Raw genomic sequence first — 17,083 nt, 5'->3', positions numbered from 1 at the left:
AAAAACCATTAAAACCATTTCTGTTTCTTTGCCAGAACAGGAAGTCATTCCCCCACTAGAGGATATTAATGCCTAAGTCATAGAGAGGCCAAGAAAAGGTAACCCAGCACAGTTGAGGCAGTTGTTTTTGGAGGTGGAGGGCTCACTTCACACCCTCAAAACGGGCTGCCAAGCAGGGGACGTCATTAAACGCCCAGCAGTGGAAATGTGCCAAGCGTTCCCAAGGAGGGCCTTTCTCGCTGTATGGGACTCCCCTGGGAAACCAGATCTTAATCAAGCCCCTGATTACTTGGCCGTGTCCACGATGTAGTATTTTTCCTGGAGTTGGAAAACAGCTGAGGACAACAGGCAAGTCCTTCTTGCTCATCTAAAACTTCCTTATTTTGGTTTCTTGACCACGTTTTTGAAAACTGGGACAGGCACCAGCCCTTTCTTACAGGGGTGGGGCCTACAATTTGGTTTCAGTTTGATTTATCCCAGTATCTAACCCCAGTGTGGAGTTCAACTAAAAATCTTGTAAACACTCTTCGATGCTAACGATATGCGTCTCACAATCTAGACATCTGGACACAATGTCAAACAAACATTACACACCACAAAAACCAGTTGGATCTGCTTGTGGTTACTTCAGCCCCAGTAGTTTGTTCTTTGCAGTCTGGACTGATACTGTGGGGATCAGCTCTGACCCCGCCGGGCCGCCTGCTCGGTGAGTGAAAGCTATCCCTGGAGTATTTGCTATTTTTCCCAGACTGCACTGTGAAGCTGGATGGCCTGGCCCCCCCATTATACCAAACCTACTTGTGACAATTCCTGTTGAAATACTTTTCTCTGGGCAATATTCTAAATGAAAATAATGCAAGATCAAGATATGGTGCTCCTCACCCTCCTCGGGATGGATCCAGAAGGTATTTGGAAGTCGGATTTCAGAATTCCATCTCGATCAGACCTCCCATGTGCTTGAGGGAAAGGTTTCCACTGAACTCCACCTACCCGTGACACAAGAAAGAAATAACAGTGGTTGATTCGCCAGCATTCTCGAGCCAAAGCTTCTCTACATTTTCCGCAATCCCATTATTGTCAATCACAACAGCTCGTGTTTATTGATCACTTGCTATGCATACAAGAAGTTGTTAAGCCCGTTATCTGCAAAATCTCCTTTCCTTCTCATCACGACCCTTTGAGGTGGGTCTCACTGTTATTTCATTTTACAGGCAGGGAACTAAGGAGGGGTAAGGTAGACCCACTTGCTCAAGGGCATACAGTGTATGAATAACAGAGCCACCACTGACCCAGGTCTGTCTGGTTCCAAGATTGGTTCTCTTAACTATGACCCTGAACTGCCTGTCAAGCCAGGGGTGATGATAGGGAAAAGAAACCCAAGTTGTATAATGGACGACGGTTACATGACGCGCCAGACTCACGCACAGTTCTTCCACTACAAGGCCCTCCTGGGGGGAAGTCTAGCTCCCTTGCCCAGGGTGCTGCGGGCACAGGACTCCACGTAGAGGAGGTGACAGAGTGAAGGAGGAGTATTAAGATGCAGAGCAGGGGGAGAGAGGGAGGACAGTCAAGGGGGGAGGGAGCTTCTTGGGGAGATAGGGAGAGAGAACGTCCTCTGCACTGCATAAAACGGTCAAAGACTGTAGAAAGGGACTGTCCGCTGAAGGACCATCTTAGCGTGAAGCCGTTGGTGCTTCCAGTAGGACCAGTGCTATGACTGTGAGTTCCAGCGTGTCCAGCCACCAGCACCCAGACACCTGAGGGGTGGGTACAGCGAGTGGCCTGATGGGCTTCGCGGAGCGGGAAGCTCAGTCCTGTGCTGCCTGGCACCTGCAGTGTCAAAGAGGCGCCTGCTCTGTGAGGGCTCGCTCGACTCCCCAGCCTCGTGGCTCCCTTAACCCTCCAACAGATCTCATGGAAATCTCTCCCACCCACTCTTCTTTGACCACACAGGAAGAGTAAACAGCCTGAGCTTGCAGCCAGCAAGGGTTAAGGGCAGAAACCCTGCCGCAGCAAGGGCTCGGGTTACCAAGGCGCCTTTCCCTTTGTACCTTCTGCTGCAGGACATTCTTAGTGGCTGAGAAGTTTTAGCATAAATAATTAAAACTAGATTAGCCTTTTCAGAAATAAGCACACGCAGCTTGTGATACCCTTGGGAGGTGATGTGTGCTTGTGTTTCTTGCCTATTCATAAACCTTGGTGATGCGTAAGTCCACATTCCAGGGGTCACTGTTCCCACATCTGTTGGCATAAATTGAAAGCATGTGACTGTGGGTTTCATTCTTTACAACCTAGCAGCTACCTGGACCTCGGGGTGGGCAGGCATAGCCAGTGTGCCCAAGGGCAGCCGAGGGCTGTAAACCTGTGGGTCTAGGTTAATGTTTGCTTATATTTATATCTTCCCTGATAGGCCCATGGCATTTGCCTAAGATTGTGTTTCCCTGAAAGGTTAATCAGTGTCCAAGCGAGCCAGTCACAGACCTTCTCCGAGGTGCAGTGAAGTTGGACTCTGAGCACTTGTCCCCTAGGGCTATGTCCCTGGGGTCAGAGTGACAGGAAAGTTGCAGTGAGCAGTGACCAGAGGAACACCGAGCTCTGGCTCTCGTGTTGGCTGGCTGTTGTACACCTCGGGTAAAGCTCTAGAGCCCGAGCATAAGGGACGCGCTCCCACCCAGCACACCCCGCTACAGCCCGACTTTCTTCAGACCGTGTTAGCACCTTGAATAGGGGATCTCTGTGCCCTTTTCACCATGGAGTTGTCAGCCAGAAGGGGCACCTCCCCCGCTGCAAACGTGTGTTGAGCACGTGTGGTGTGCCAGACTTCTGGGATACCGAGAGGAAGAGGGCGGTGGACAAGATCCCAGCCCTCAAGCTGCTAATAGTCGAGAGCAAGGAGGTGACGAGGCAGGTGCCCTCCAGGGTCCTGCGGGCACAGTAGGGAGTCTGACAGGGGTCAGGAGAACAAAGGAGCAGCCTGAAGAGAGCCCTGGGGACCCGGGAGGCCTTTCAGAGGAGAACAATGACCTCTGGGCAGAGCCTGGAGGGCACGTGTGGGGGCGTGTGGTAGGCTGGACAATGGCCCTCAAGATATCTATCTACCTCCTATCACCAGATCCTGTGAATGTTGCCTTAGTGGCAGATGGCATATTGGAGGGGTGATTAAATGAAGGATCTTCAGGTGAGAGGTCATCCTGGATTATCGGGCAGCTCTGAATGTAATCGCAAGGGTCCTTATAAGAGAGGGTGGAGGAAGATTTGACTATGTGACCGGGAGCAGAGACTGCAGTGATGTGCTTTGAAGAAGGAGGAAAGAACCGCAGGCCATGGAACACAGGTGTCCCTGGAAGTCACGGCTGTCTCCCAGAGTCTCTAGAAGGAGCCAGGCTGGCCAGCACTTTGACCTTAGCCCAGTGAGACTGATTTCAGACTTCTGGCTTCCAGAATTCTGAAAGAATAAGTTTGTTTTGTTTTAAGCCACAAAGTTTGTGGGAATTTGTTACAGTAGCAATAGAAAATTAATATAGTGGAGGTGTGGTTTGGGGAAGGGAAGGTGTGGTTTGGGGAAGGTTTGGGGAAGTGGGCCAGGAGAGGGGGCAGTGTGGCCAGAGGCTGGCGGACACGCGTTGACATACAGTGGAGCATGGGATGGTGTTGGCATGTGGGGTGGAGAGGGAGTGGGGTGGGGAGAGTCCAGGCTCAATTAGGATTTCTTCTGAGGGCACTGGCAGTCATTGCAAGCATCTGAGGCGTGATCCAACAGTAACGGAGGAAGAAGACTCCTCTGGCTAGTGCTGTGGAGTCCCAGCTGAGGATCGAGGAGGTGGGGAAGTCCCAGCAGAGGCAGGGAGGCTTACAGACTGGGGAGACAGCAGGAAGGAAGGTTTGGAGGTGGGTGTGACCCTCAGTACCTGTGTGGGCTCTGGTGTCAGGCAGCACCTGGCAGCCCCCCGGCTGGTGGGGAGCAGAGGAGGACGGTAGGAGGGAGTCTAGAGCTGGAAGGACTAACGCCACGGCAGACTGCTGCTGACAGGGCAGGGCCAGGGAGGGGGAGGGTGGCACCGAGAGTGTCCAGGCCTTGGTACCCTGGAGGGTCCAAAAGAGGGAGGGAGGCAACAGGAGGTTCTCACAAGGAGTTTGGAGTGGAGATCCAGGCAGGAGGCCGCCAAGGTGGAGAGGCCTGAACTTGGAACTGCGGGACTTACTAAAGTCACACACTGAGAAGTCTCAGCAAGATCTTGCAGCCCGGGCAGTGGGGGATGGGTAAGGACAAGCGAGGTCTCCGGTGGGTTAAGAGCAGAAGACAGGCCCTGACAGGGGCTTTACTCAGTCTGGCACATGTAATCTAGCAGAAGCCCTAGGAGGAGCTTGAAGAGGACTGAGGGGTGAGGCTGGGCAGTGTGTTACTAGGGCATAGTCCCCACTGCATAAGTGGGGCATAAGTCTACTGAAAGGCATAAGTCTACTGAATCTAGTGCCCGAGAGGCCAGCCAGAGCAGGCAGGAGTCTGGGTATCAGTGTGTGGGCCTGGTTTTAGGGTCAAAGTGAACTGCTGGTGGGGATGATCAGAGCTGAAGTCCATTTCCCAGAGGAAGAGGGAGAGAAAGGCTGTCTCTCAGGATCCTGCATCCGCAAATGAGCTCCAGACCCTTAAAGTGGAGAAGGGAGTCCTTCCAGCTCACCAGTAGTGCTTGGGATCAGCCCAAACCAGGTGCCACACACAAGCAGGAGACGTGAGAGAAGATTCCGTTGGAGACTGGAAGACCAAGTTCACACTGGGAAGTCGGATGGATGAGGTGGTTTCCAAAGGGCTTTGGCTACTAAGTTGAGGAGACTGGATCACACCCAAGAGGAAGGGAGCCTCCATGGAAATACCCAGCCAAACCACGATGGTGCCTGTCACTTGGTGGAGTGTCACTGCTGCCCGGGAGCGCCTGTTGTCCTTCCTACCAACAGGATGCTCTTGGATGGTGATACCCACCAGGATGAAGCTGAGTTCACAAGGCCACCATGATCACCATGATGCCTACGGGTATTGCCAGGTCTCATCCTTCACACAGGCCCTTGGCATGGTGTCCCCACAGCCCCGGGCCCAGCCCTTCCTGGCTTCTTCCACTTCTTGAGCAATCCCCGCTGCTACGGCTTCAACGTGCCTCAGCCAGAAAGCTGTCTTCTCTTTCCTGGGAGCATTTCTCAAGAAATAACTCTCCTGGGGCAAGATGGAATTAGATTTGGGAGGAAGATGATGTGGAACCAAGTTGGAGTGTGGAGAGTGGGGTCAGTCTGTGTTGGTGACACAGCAGTAGATGAGGAAGAAGAAATGAATCCAAGAGGCAGTGTGAAAAAACAGACAGACTTTGTGACTGCATGTGAGCTGCTGTAAATAGGTGAGGACAAAACATGTCTCCAAAGTGTTGGGAGCAGTGTCACCAATCCGTGGGACCAGCCTGCAGCAAGACTTGTCCCAGCCACACCCTCTTTCTAGCAAAGTGGAGAGGCCTTCAACAGAAAGGGCTGGGAACCCTGGGCTGACAGTCGAGCTCCGTTCTGATTTTGCTGAGGAGGGCCTGACGAGATAGTGGATCACTCAGCACAGGGGTCTTGCTGGCTTCGCCCACCTGGAGCCTGAGAGGAAGTCTGAGGTGGGAGATCTGAGATCTGAGAGACCTGGGTATAAAAGTAGTCACAAGAAGTCACAAGATAGGATGATTTCTCTGTGGGACAAAGCAAAGAGAGAGAAAAAGAGGCAGGGGGTACTTGTAATTAGAACAATTGAAAAGAAAAGGGAACCTTAGGTGACAAAAAACTTAAGGAGTCTAACACCATAAGGCATATGACCACCTCCAGTTGGACAGATTTCCGTGGACCACCATGCAGTTTCTGGATATGTCCTCTTTGGTCCCATTTTCTCCCTTGGCAGCTACCCCCTCTCCAAACCAGAAGTGCACCTTATTCCCTGGGGCACCCAACCATGTCCAGCATTCCCCTGAATCACCCAGACTTCTCTTGCTCTTGGACAGATGGGAGGGACCTGCCTTAGCCGCAGTGAGGTGGAAGCTACAGACCTTCGTGTCAAGGTCTGTAACCCCGAGTCTGGTCCTCTCTTCCGTTAGCAATATCATTAAGGCAAATGTGTCTGAATGGGATTCAAATAACCCATCCAAAGATTCCCATCTCGAGATTGATACTGAGCTGGAAGCTCTGAAATGCATTTATGCATGCAGAAGATATTTGCTAATGTTTGGCTTTTATTTCCCCTGGAGCTGATACACATCAGTGAGGCCTGGGGATAATGAATAACAGCATGGACAACAAATTTTAAAATAAACAAAATAAAAACTCAAAGAACGCTAACGCAGACCAGTGCTAGGAAGCAGCGTGTGTGACTTAGACAGTGATGATTGCTCCTCAGTGGGCAGACTCTATTATCTGCTCCTTAGAAGCAGTGGGTGGCTGTCTCTTGATTGTGTTAGTCCCATGGTTATACAATTCTCAATACTGCACTTTTCGAGGGTGACAAATGGCGGGGATAGGAAGGCAAGGGAGGGAAGGAAGGAATCAGGAGGACGGGGCAGTGGCAGGGGCTGCTGGCTTCCTGCCAGAACCCATTCTCCACTGCTTGCTGGGTGAGAGCAGGTGACATTGCCCAGCTCCTCTTGCAGGTGGGGGTGGCCACCAGACTGATTCCAGCCCAGGGAGTGTGAGGGGCCTCTGAGGCCGCCGTGTGCCTGTTCCGTGTTCTCATTCCCCTTCCCCTGGCTGAAGGCCCTTGTGGGGTGATGAAGGCACAGCTACAAGCAGCCTGGGTCACTGAGCCACCGAGTGGCACAGAGCCACTTGCTGACGTGCAGCGTCCACCCTGGCATGCTTTGTGGTCTGGAAACACACTTCTGTGTTTGAATCAATATGTTTTGGGGTCTATCTGCTACAGTGGGCCAGCCCACCCTAACTAAAGCAAGGCCAGCTCAGCAAGCCCACCATAGGCATTCCGAAATGGGAAGAAGTTCCCCCAGGAACTTTGCTTTTCATGAGTGCTCACTCCTGAGGCTCTGGGAGAAAAGGCAATGAGGACACTGGAGCTGGTGGGCGAGACCTGGGACGCCAGTCCTAGAGCCCTGAAGAAAGCAGGGAGCGGGGTACAGTCCCTCTTGTGAGGAGGGAGGAGGGCCCCAGTGAGCAGGGCTCTTCTTGGGCCACACCTGGGTCACAAGGAGGAGAGACATTGAGTGCGACATGTCATTCAAAATGCTCCCTGGAAACTTGGGTCTGTTTTTTCAGTGGAGGGCACATGGTTACTCGAGCAAACCAGCCAACCACAACCGGGCTTCCTTTGAGAGGAGCTTGGTAAGAGTGGAAAACCTGGAGGCGCTGCCTACAGAGCAGCACGGCACCAGGGCTCCTGTGGGACAGGGGCTGAGACAGGGTGGAGGTGACCGTACCACTGCAGAGACCCTCAGGGGTGCAAAGAGCAGGGAGTTCCCAAGTGACAGCATGCAAAGGACCTTGGTGGCAGCAGCAGGCTCCTCTAGGAGCTCATGAGAAAGGCCCGGAATCCCAAGGACTCGCCCCTGAGATTCAACTCACGCCCTGCTCACCTCCGCTCAGGCTCTGTGAGCTGGGCAGGTCAATAGTACACAAATATGTGTGAAATCGGTACATTAAGGGCATTCCAATGCTGCTCATGGGTTCACCCTCCAGACATTAAGACTCAGTGGAAAGACATTGCTAAACTGGGGGCAAAACAAGTTACTTTTCTCTAAAATATTCATCCAACAAATATTTGCTTAGGCATTACAAGGACAAATAAGGCTTGCCCCTTGCCCTCTTAGAGGTATGCATGTTGAGAAAAGGGAGGAGCAGTTTAATAAGAACAGCAGCATTCAGAGAAGAGAAAGAAAGGGAACATAAGAGAATTCAGGATTCTAATAATACATGTATGACAAATTTGATTATATTCCAGAATTATTCCAAAATTTTCTTTTCAGATTTTATTGACATTCTAAATTATTTAGCTTGATGTGAAGGAGATCTTTGCGCACACTCAGCAGGTGCTGCCTTTTAACTGGTTTTAAATCCCTTGCAATCACTTCCCTGCCTTGGAGAAGGTGTGAACCAGGCATTTTCATGGGGAGGAAGGGAGGAAGGGAGGGCAACCAGCCTGCCACACCTGCTCGCTCAGGAAGGCTCTTGCTCTTGCTGGAAGGGTTGCAAATCCCAGACCAAGCAATCCCATTAAAACACAAAACATCTAAAGTAAAATTAAATTTAAAACACTATTTGCAAAGTTAAGTAGTCTTACCACATGATCCGGGCACCCCACTCCTTGGTATTTACGCAACAGAGTGGGAAACTTAACTTCCACACAAAAGCCTGTTCACAAATGTTCATTGTGGCTTTATTCATGATTGTCAAAACTTGGGAGCAACCAAGATGGCTTTCAGTAGGTGAATAAACAGTGGTGCATCCAGACAACGGAATATTATTCAGTGATAAAAAAAAAATGGGTTAAAGTCTTAGATTTCTTTAGTAAATAAATAAATGACCTATCAAGCTACAAAAAGATCTTAAATGCATATTGCTAAATGAAAGAAGCCAGCCTCCAAAAGGACATACATGTCCATACTGCATTCTGAAAAAGGCAGAGACAGTGAAAAAAATCAGTGTTTGCCAGGGTTTAGGAAGGAAGGAAGGATGAATAGTTGGAGGACAGAGGATTTTTAGGCCAGTGTAAACTACTCTATATGATACTAAAATGGTGGATACATGTGTTGGGGTTCAGAAAACAATATGCCAAAATGAAGACCTCACAAGCAGCCTCAGAAGCCAAAGTTTCTCTCTGCCCTCCTGTCTCTCTCTGGCCCTCTCATTCTCCCCCGAGGCTGGCCACCGAAACTAGAATCCCTCTTCCACAAGGCGGGTCTTGGAAAACAGAACCCCTTTTCCCCAAAGCTAGCCATAAAGCTTGAAAATATTACTCCAACTCTCTCTCCTGACACCTTTCTGTGTAAAAACTGGTCATAAAGGAATTATCTGACCTCTCTTGTTTGATCGCAGGGCATAAGACCCCCACTCCAGACTGGGTCCCGCCCCACACCCAGGAGGAAGGAATGGTGCTCAGAGAGGCTGACAAGAATCTAGACACAGACCTGGCTGGGTTCCCCGCTGTCTATTAGCATGAGATCACACCCATTTTGTCCAATCATGTTTCTACCCAGCTGTCCATACTTTGTTGAGCCTAAACATAAAAACGGACAATTTCCTGTGTATCTTTGGGTCTTCATTCTGAAGGCTCCTATGTCATGGAAAACTGTCATCAAGTTAACGTGTATGCCTTTTATTCTAATTCATCTGCCTTTTGTCGGTTAGTTTTTAGCCAACCTTCAGAGGGTGAAGAGGAAATTTTCCTTGGTCCCTACATGGGTCATCATACATTTGTCCAAACCCATAGAATGTATAAAGTGAACCTTAATGTAAGCCATGGACTTTGGGCAGATAACGATGTAATATTATGGGTTTGTCGATTGTGACGAGTGTACCAGCTTAATGTGCGAGCGAGGGTCATCCCGGTTATTTCATTAGTGCTAAGGGGAGAGGTAGGCGTCTGCACTGACTGACAGGGGCCGGGGGGAGGCGGTGGGAGGTGGGTGAAAGGAGGCAGGACTAACATGGGGAGCAAGAGAGAGCAAAAGTGAAGCTCCCAGGCTCTAGGGCAGCAGATCTGGGCTGGTCTCTCCCAGGTCTCTCCTTACTCATCTGTGAAATGGGGCAACAATGGCACTTACTTCATTGGAGGTTCTCAGAGGAAATAAATGAGATGTCAGTTATAAGGCATCAAGCACAATGCCTGGCACATTGAAAACGTTTAATACATGTTACCAATTTATTGTTATTATAATCCATGTCTCAAGGTTTTTTGGCAAGGAATAATTAAAGGGAGAGAAAATATGTATAAAAACCTGATAGAGTGTGGCTTACAGACAAGAAATGGCAGCTTGGTCTTACACCGTGCATAGTCACGACGTAGCAAAGGACAGATGCAGGTGCTCGAATAACCCATGGATGCATTCCTGTAGGGTTCTATTCACAAAGGTTGCAGTTCTAATAATAATAATAATAATAATAATTTGCTGAGAAAACAGCTACCAGAAAATCCCATTTGCGTCTGTATTTTGTCATGGGGCAGCAGTTCCTCAGGCTACATCTCCTGCCTAGTGCTCTAAGGCTCGGCCGGCTCCCTCCCCGGCCAGTTCTCTCCAGTGGGAGCACGTTCCATGAGATGCAGGAGAGGACTTCAGAGATGCGCAGCCCTGCCCTGCTGGTACTGCCTGGGCTGCTATTAATCCTCACAGCCGCGAGCCTAGCAGGCTGTCACAGCCCAGGCAGGAACCACAGGCTTCCCTGGGTGACCAGCTGTCCTGCCCTTTAGCAGATTCAGACTCCAGCAGGCTGTCCCTGGGGGCAGAGATGGCCTCGGATCTCTGGGCAGCTGGGCCTAGCGTCCTCGATATTTCCGGCTTTGCATTGTTGGGGTGCAGGGTGCAGAGCTGGGGGTGGGCAAGCTTACACCCCTGCTGCTGCGGAGGGCTGCCTCCTGTTCCTCAATGCCCGGGGGCCCTTTTTGAAACACTGGTCCAAGGAGTGATAGTGTGAAGGGAAGTACCTCTGGCCCCTGCTACAGAACCTGTCTGAGGGTATGTGTACAACAAGCATCTCTGGAATGTTCCTTCCAGACATAGCAAGGGGCCCCCGTGTTAGCTATACATTGGCGTGGCTTGCCCTGTAAATGTGTACTCAGTGACTGGGCCGTTAAGTATTTCGCTCTTATGTTGCTGTGATGGTGATTTGCAAAGAATGTCATAGGGAAAACAGCTCCCACCTATGGGTAAAGTAGGAATGTACCACAGTTCGCATCGGACAGGTGAGCCTGAGGTCCCATCCTATCCCCAGCACATTTGTGACTTTAGTGAGCAAAGGGAGGTAGGACGGGAAACGAGCCTGAGTTAAGCTCAGGGAGCACGCAGACCAGGGCTGTTTAGAGCCCCTGTCACCTTCTCTGAACGCCCCTCCAGCTCCGGCTGTGCTAGGACCTATGGGACATGACTCAAAATAAAAGTAGTAAAAATACTGGCTAAAAATTGTTTAGCCATGTTTACCACGTGCCAGGTGCCACGACAGCCTCTGCAGGAGAGGTTAGCAGAGCTAATATTTAGCAGGTACACCCTGGTGCTGGCTGGCATGCACTTAACAGGTTGGTGCATTAGCTGGTTATTAAGTGTTTTCAACATTGACTCTGGTTACTAGCATTGGTCCCATTTTACTGATTAGGAAATTGAGGCAGAGAAAGGGTCACAGACTTGCCTGAGATCATCCAGCCTTGGGTATGGCAGAGCCCTGGATTCAAAGCCAGGCTGTCTGACACCAGACCTGTGCAGTTGGCCTGTGCCTCCCCCGCACCCGGGACTGACCCTCAGGGGACCAGCCAGTGACACAAACGCGCCCCGGAGTAAATGCCCTGACCGTGTGCTGTCCCCTTGCACAGAGACGGGCCTCCTGTGCCCTGCTCTCTCGTTGTGGCTCAGGTAAGGTCGGGTAAGGGGGGCTGCAGCTCACTGTCCTCTCCAGGAGACCCTCGGGGGTCGGGTCAGCTCTTCAACGAGAAAAGCCCACGAGGCCTAAGGACGGAGAAGGAGTCTTCTGGGAAGGACGGATCCAAGAGGAAAGAGGCAAGAGGCAAGAGGGACATCAGCCCCAAGGCTTATTCTCTCAGAAAAAACAAAGTCAAGTCTGTGGCTCATCTTCTTCCAGGGTCCTGAGACTGGGATTTATCTGACACATTCCTCTACGTGCTTGTTGAGCGCTAATGCTTTACCTACATTATCTCATTTACACCCTCAACGACCCAGTGGGACTGAGTTACTACCTTATGTCCATTTCACAGATGTGGAAAGCGAGACGGGAAGTTAGAGGACACACTGCCAGCGAGAGGCAGAGCTAGGTTGCAAACCAGGCCCGACTGCTTTCAAAGCCTGTGATGTTTGTAATTGTTATTCAATACTGCCCCCCTCATGGGAATTTCAAAAATAGGACATGATTTGGTCTGTGGCTTTTATACAAATTTGTATTTATATAGACATATTTCCTTAGCACCTGCTATGAACCAGGAACATCCATTCATTTATTCAACTGATTTGTTAAGCCTTTTTAGGGGCCAGGCCAGGTGCTGGGCAGGGGTCCCTCCCCGTGAATCTGGCAGCAGTGGGTGGGGTGGGAAGAGGGAGGAGGGCTGGAGGTGGTGGGAAGTCTGGTTCACACTCAAGAGTTTCCTGTGGGCCAGACACTGTGCTCGGTGCTAAGTGATTATATCGTTTAACCCCCGAAATAGACCTTCTGGTAGATATTATCTTTTCAGTTTACAGCTGGGGAAATTAAGTATTGAAAAAGCTGAGTAATTTGCCCAAGGTCTCACAGCCTGGACACAGTGGAGCTGGAATTTGAATTCAAGTATCTGACTCCAAAGCCTGTGCTTTAATTTGCTGCCCAATATTTTTTGTGTATGGAATTGCCGAGGGGACAGTGGCTTGCCCACGGTCTCTCTAGGCTACAGCGAGGGTCTGAAGCCAGGTCTTCGAATGCCAAGTCCAGGGTGTGCTTGTTACTCTGCAGCAGCTCCCTGTGATAGCAGCCTCGCAGGGAACTAGGGGCTGGGGGCTCCCCCAAGCCTCCTGGCTGGGCCTCCATCCGAGCATTAGTGTAACTGTGTTGTGTGGCTGGAGACCATTTCGCTCATGTGCATAGGGCTGGGACCCAAACATGCCTTGAAGTGCTCTAGGAAGCCAGGGAGGCAGAGGGCGATGGCCTCAGGGAGTGAGGCTGGGGGCGGGACACACAGGGCAGCCCTCCACCTGGGAAGGTGCCTTTGAGGCATTTGCTGTTCACCTGCACCCCACGCCTGTGCCCCGCGCCTGTGCCGTTCCCCTGCTGTCAGTTCCGTGTGAGAAGAAAACTGCTGCTGATTCACAGCGAAAGGAAACGCCAAAGGTTCAGAAACTTCCTGTTTGTCTGGTATCTGCAAAGATATCTGTTATGCAAATACTCTCACTCCCAAAAATGCAGGTGCACACACACACACACACACACACACACACACACACACACTCTGCTTGGCTCTGTGCAGCAGTCTCCTGTGTACCCAGTAAACTGAAACAGGACTCTGCTAACATGGTAGCCAGCTCTGGGGAACCCGCCGTAGGAGTTTCTGATCACTGAAATCGCAGCCTTGGCATGCGGTTCAAAGAGCTTAGCAGATGTCCCTTGCAGGTGAGCCCTGGCGCTGGCTCCTGGCCCAGGGTGGGTTTGGTTCCACCCGGCCGCGCCTGGGACTCAGGGAGGCAGATGTGTGCAGGGAGCTCATCCAGGCCCTCAGCCCCACTCCAGCCCGGGAACTCCTCTTCCTCCCGGCTCTGTCCTCCCCTCGCGGGGCTCTGTTCTGGACAGCAGCCCCCAAGTCAAAGGAGAGTCCAGACAACTACAGATGTTGATTGTTTCCTGTTGCTTCACTGAGACTGTTTTGCAGGCCTTTTTCTTTCAACATAAGTGCAGGGTTGAGCCCAAGCCTGCAAGCTTGCTAGGTGGGTCTCTGCTTCCACAGAGCAGTGACCCCGGCACAGGCCTAAGACCCAGCCCACGCGCTGGCTGCTGGCTGCCTCTGCACTGGGAAGCTTTTGAAAAAACTGAATGTAAGCTTCAGTGTTAATAGGTAAAAGGGAAAAGGACATGTGACTTCTAGAAAATCCTCATAGATTCAAACGAATTGTTGTCTGTAATGAGTCAAGTAAAGTACCACTCTTGCAACAGCTGAATGCTCTTCTCACATTCACAGTTGCTTGAATCAGGGGAAATGGATATAAATGGCTGCAAGCGGCAATGTTTTTTTAGCTATACTTTTTTAAAAATTACATTTTATTTTTGAGTGTTGTCCTATGCCTACCTGAAAACCCTTACCTGGGCAGTGGGAGGGAGGCCTTTCCTGCTTCTATTTAGAAAGTGCTAGAGCCTTGGCCTGGCCCAGAGTTGGGCCCTCAAATTCTTGGCCAGTGACTGCCCATTGCAAAGGGAGTGGTCGGTGGAAGGAGCACGGGCTGGGACAGGTCAAACAGGGTGGAGAGCACGGCTCTGCTGTTTGCCAGGTGCGCGAGCGTGAGCAAGTCAATTCACCTTGCTAAGCCTCCATTTCCTCTCTTGTAGAATGGGGTTATCGTGGGGATGAACGGAGACATAATGTGTATACAGTGGCCAGTCCAGGACCTGGAGCTGAGGACAGGGTCAACAAGTGGGAGGTGTTGTGTTGACAACATACTACGGAGACACTCACCTCTTTCGGATAGAGCCTCCATCCCAATAGCAGGTCACATGGCACCTGCAGGATCTTCAGAATGTCCCGAGAATCTATCTTTGAGGCAGAGGGTTGCCCCAAAGACTGCTCTTCCCATAGAAAGGTTTATGTGGAAGAGGGTGAGATGAACAGCGAACATGTTTATGAGAAAGGTTCTATCCATTCCTTTTAGGCAACTGACTGAGAACAGCCCAGCCTCAATGCCTATGCTTGCCTGTGAACTTGACCCCACCATCTCTTTGTCAGTTTAGGCTCTGAAGAAATGTGGAATCAGTTATGGGCTTCCCCAGTCCTGCAGATTTGAGACAAACCCACAGAAAAATGGAACTAAATTTCCCAATGCATAACCCATATGAAGCAACTGAAGAGAGATTCAGCCCGTGTATTAATAGCTGCTGAGCACCTACTGTGGTCCTACTGAATACCTGGTGTCCTGCTGAGTGCTGTGGAGACTTGTCATACTGGATGAATAGCTGACATTTGTGAAGTCCTACTGTGCGCCAGGCACAGGGATGAGGGTTTTGCAAACAGGGTCTCAAGAACCAGCATCCTCATTTATGGAGGAGGCTCCAGGAAGTGTCCTCTTAGTGACTGCATCATTCAAGGCTAGTGTTAAAAATCATTCAATGCCACTTGCTGAAGAGCAGTAAGGCAGACTTTGTTCAAAGTGAGACCATCAAAATAGGCGTAGGGACCAGTGCAGTGGGATTTGCATGGGGGGAGAGAGATTGGGCTCAACTCTGAATCTAGTGTGGGTGAGTGGGAATTTATAGCCCGGGAGTGGGTGGGGCGTCAGTGGATTGTTTAGGGGAGAAAAGTAGTATCGTTTCTTCAACCATCCCAAGGTTTATGGCTGAAGCCCCTGTAACAAAAGACAAATTAACAAGAAAAAAGCATCCAAAGTTATTTAAAACAAGTTTCACATGACATGGGAGCCTTCAGAAATGAAGACTCAAAGAAACAGGGAGAACCGTGCATTTTTACAGACAGTCCTGCAGGATAATTGGATTAAAGGGGGTATGATCTAAGCATAACAAACCGGGGGTGGGGGGGGTGGGGGGGGTGGGTACTGAGCAAGGCCTGCTTGTTCAGTTCTTCTTGGCAACTCTGTGTCTTCACTCCTCTTCTCTGGGCATAGGGAAGATTCCTCTGGAATGAGAGTCTTACGAGCTACGTTAGGGGAAGGTTGGAGAAGTCTTTCATGGCCTGGTTCAGTGGAGAATAGAGGGAAAAGGTCAGAGGGACCTTCCTGCTTATGCTGTTTTCTCAGATGCCAAGGTGCATATTTTGGAGGAGTGTGTCCTGAACCCCATCAGTGGGAAATTACTAAGAAGAAAGAAACATCAGGGGTAAGGGGGGTTCTGGCTGAGCCGAATCTGCAGGCAGGCCAGGGTGACACACATCACCTGGCATGGTGGGGATGAGGTCGAGCGGGGCGTTTCTGGTGAAACTGACTCTGTGTTGGGCAATGCGGAGCTGAGCGCGGGAGTCCACACGCCAGGCCCAGTTGAAAAACAGTTCAGGGGACCCTAAGTAGATTTGGTCAATGGAAGAATTTTTGCCATTAGCACAGAGCCTGGCATCTCGAGGGGGCTCCATAAATTTGTGTTAAATGAGGCAATGAACCTGGCACCTGGCACACGACCACAGGGGCACAGGTGAGGTGTTGCTCTGGGGGCTTCTGGAAAATGACAGGAGACACTGGTAAGGAGTGAAGTTCCACTTGAGCTGGTGGTTGTGTGATGTGTGGTGGGGGTGGGGTGAGTCATTGTGAATTGGGCACCAATTGTGACCCTACGGTATATACAGGCTGGTGCCCTCTGGGATTCACAGCTGTTGTACTGGTAATGGAAGCCAGACGTCCTTCTGACTAGCTCTGACTACTTTGTTTTAACAAGTCCTGCTCCCACAGTTCCCCTCCCTAAGGATGGGATAAACCTTCTTACAGAGCAGGTCAACACTTGTCACTTCTGAGAGACACCTCCTTCTTGTTCCAACAGCTCTCCCACCATGGCCATGGCCTTGGGGGCATTCTGGCATGGATATTTATATCACTACTGCTCTCCCAGCCAGTGGGATGGAAAACCTGAGAAGTTTACCTTAAAAGAATTTCTTGCCGACCCGAGAGACAGGTTGTTTTTTTTTTTTAACTGAGAAAGCTCTGTCCAACTCTGGTTGCAGAAATGCTAAGTACTGATAAGGAAGAGAAGATATAATCTCCTCACCCTTCTGGGCTTGGAATTTCCCCATTCCTGAGCCCTGGCTTCCCTGTCTGAGATAGAGACTGCAATCGCCTACCCTATGCTCAATTTCCCCTTCTACTTTACCAAAAGTACCAGATGGGAGCTAGGGGCAGGCATCAATATGCAAAGCTAAGACTGCATTTCCCAATTCTCTTGAAACTGGGGATAGTTGATAAGGTATAAGTGCAAATTGTTCTGGGAGGGGGTCATAAAAAACCTCTTAAAGTGATCTAAGAAATGTACTCTTCACCCTACCCACCCCCTTTGCTAACCCTGTAACACTAAATGTAATGGCTGGAACACTAGCAACCATATTGGCCCACGAGGTGACCTTAAGAAAGGAAATCACAAAATAACATATTGACTCTCAAACTTTAATGTTGAGAAAAGAAAGGGCATCTCCCTGACATCTGGGAAATGGCCTGACACTTTCCGCTAGGCTTCAGTCTTG

Source organism: Microcebus murinus, chromosome 7 (genome assembly GCF_040939455.1).
Source record: "Microcebus murinus isolate Inina chromosome 7, M.murinus_Inina_mat1.0, whole genome shotgun sequence".
NCBI lineage: Eukaryota > Metazoa > Chordata > Mammalia > Primates > Cheirogaleidae > Microcebus > Microcebus murinus.
Note: the sequence above shows the minus strand (reverse complement) of the source record.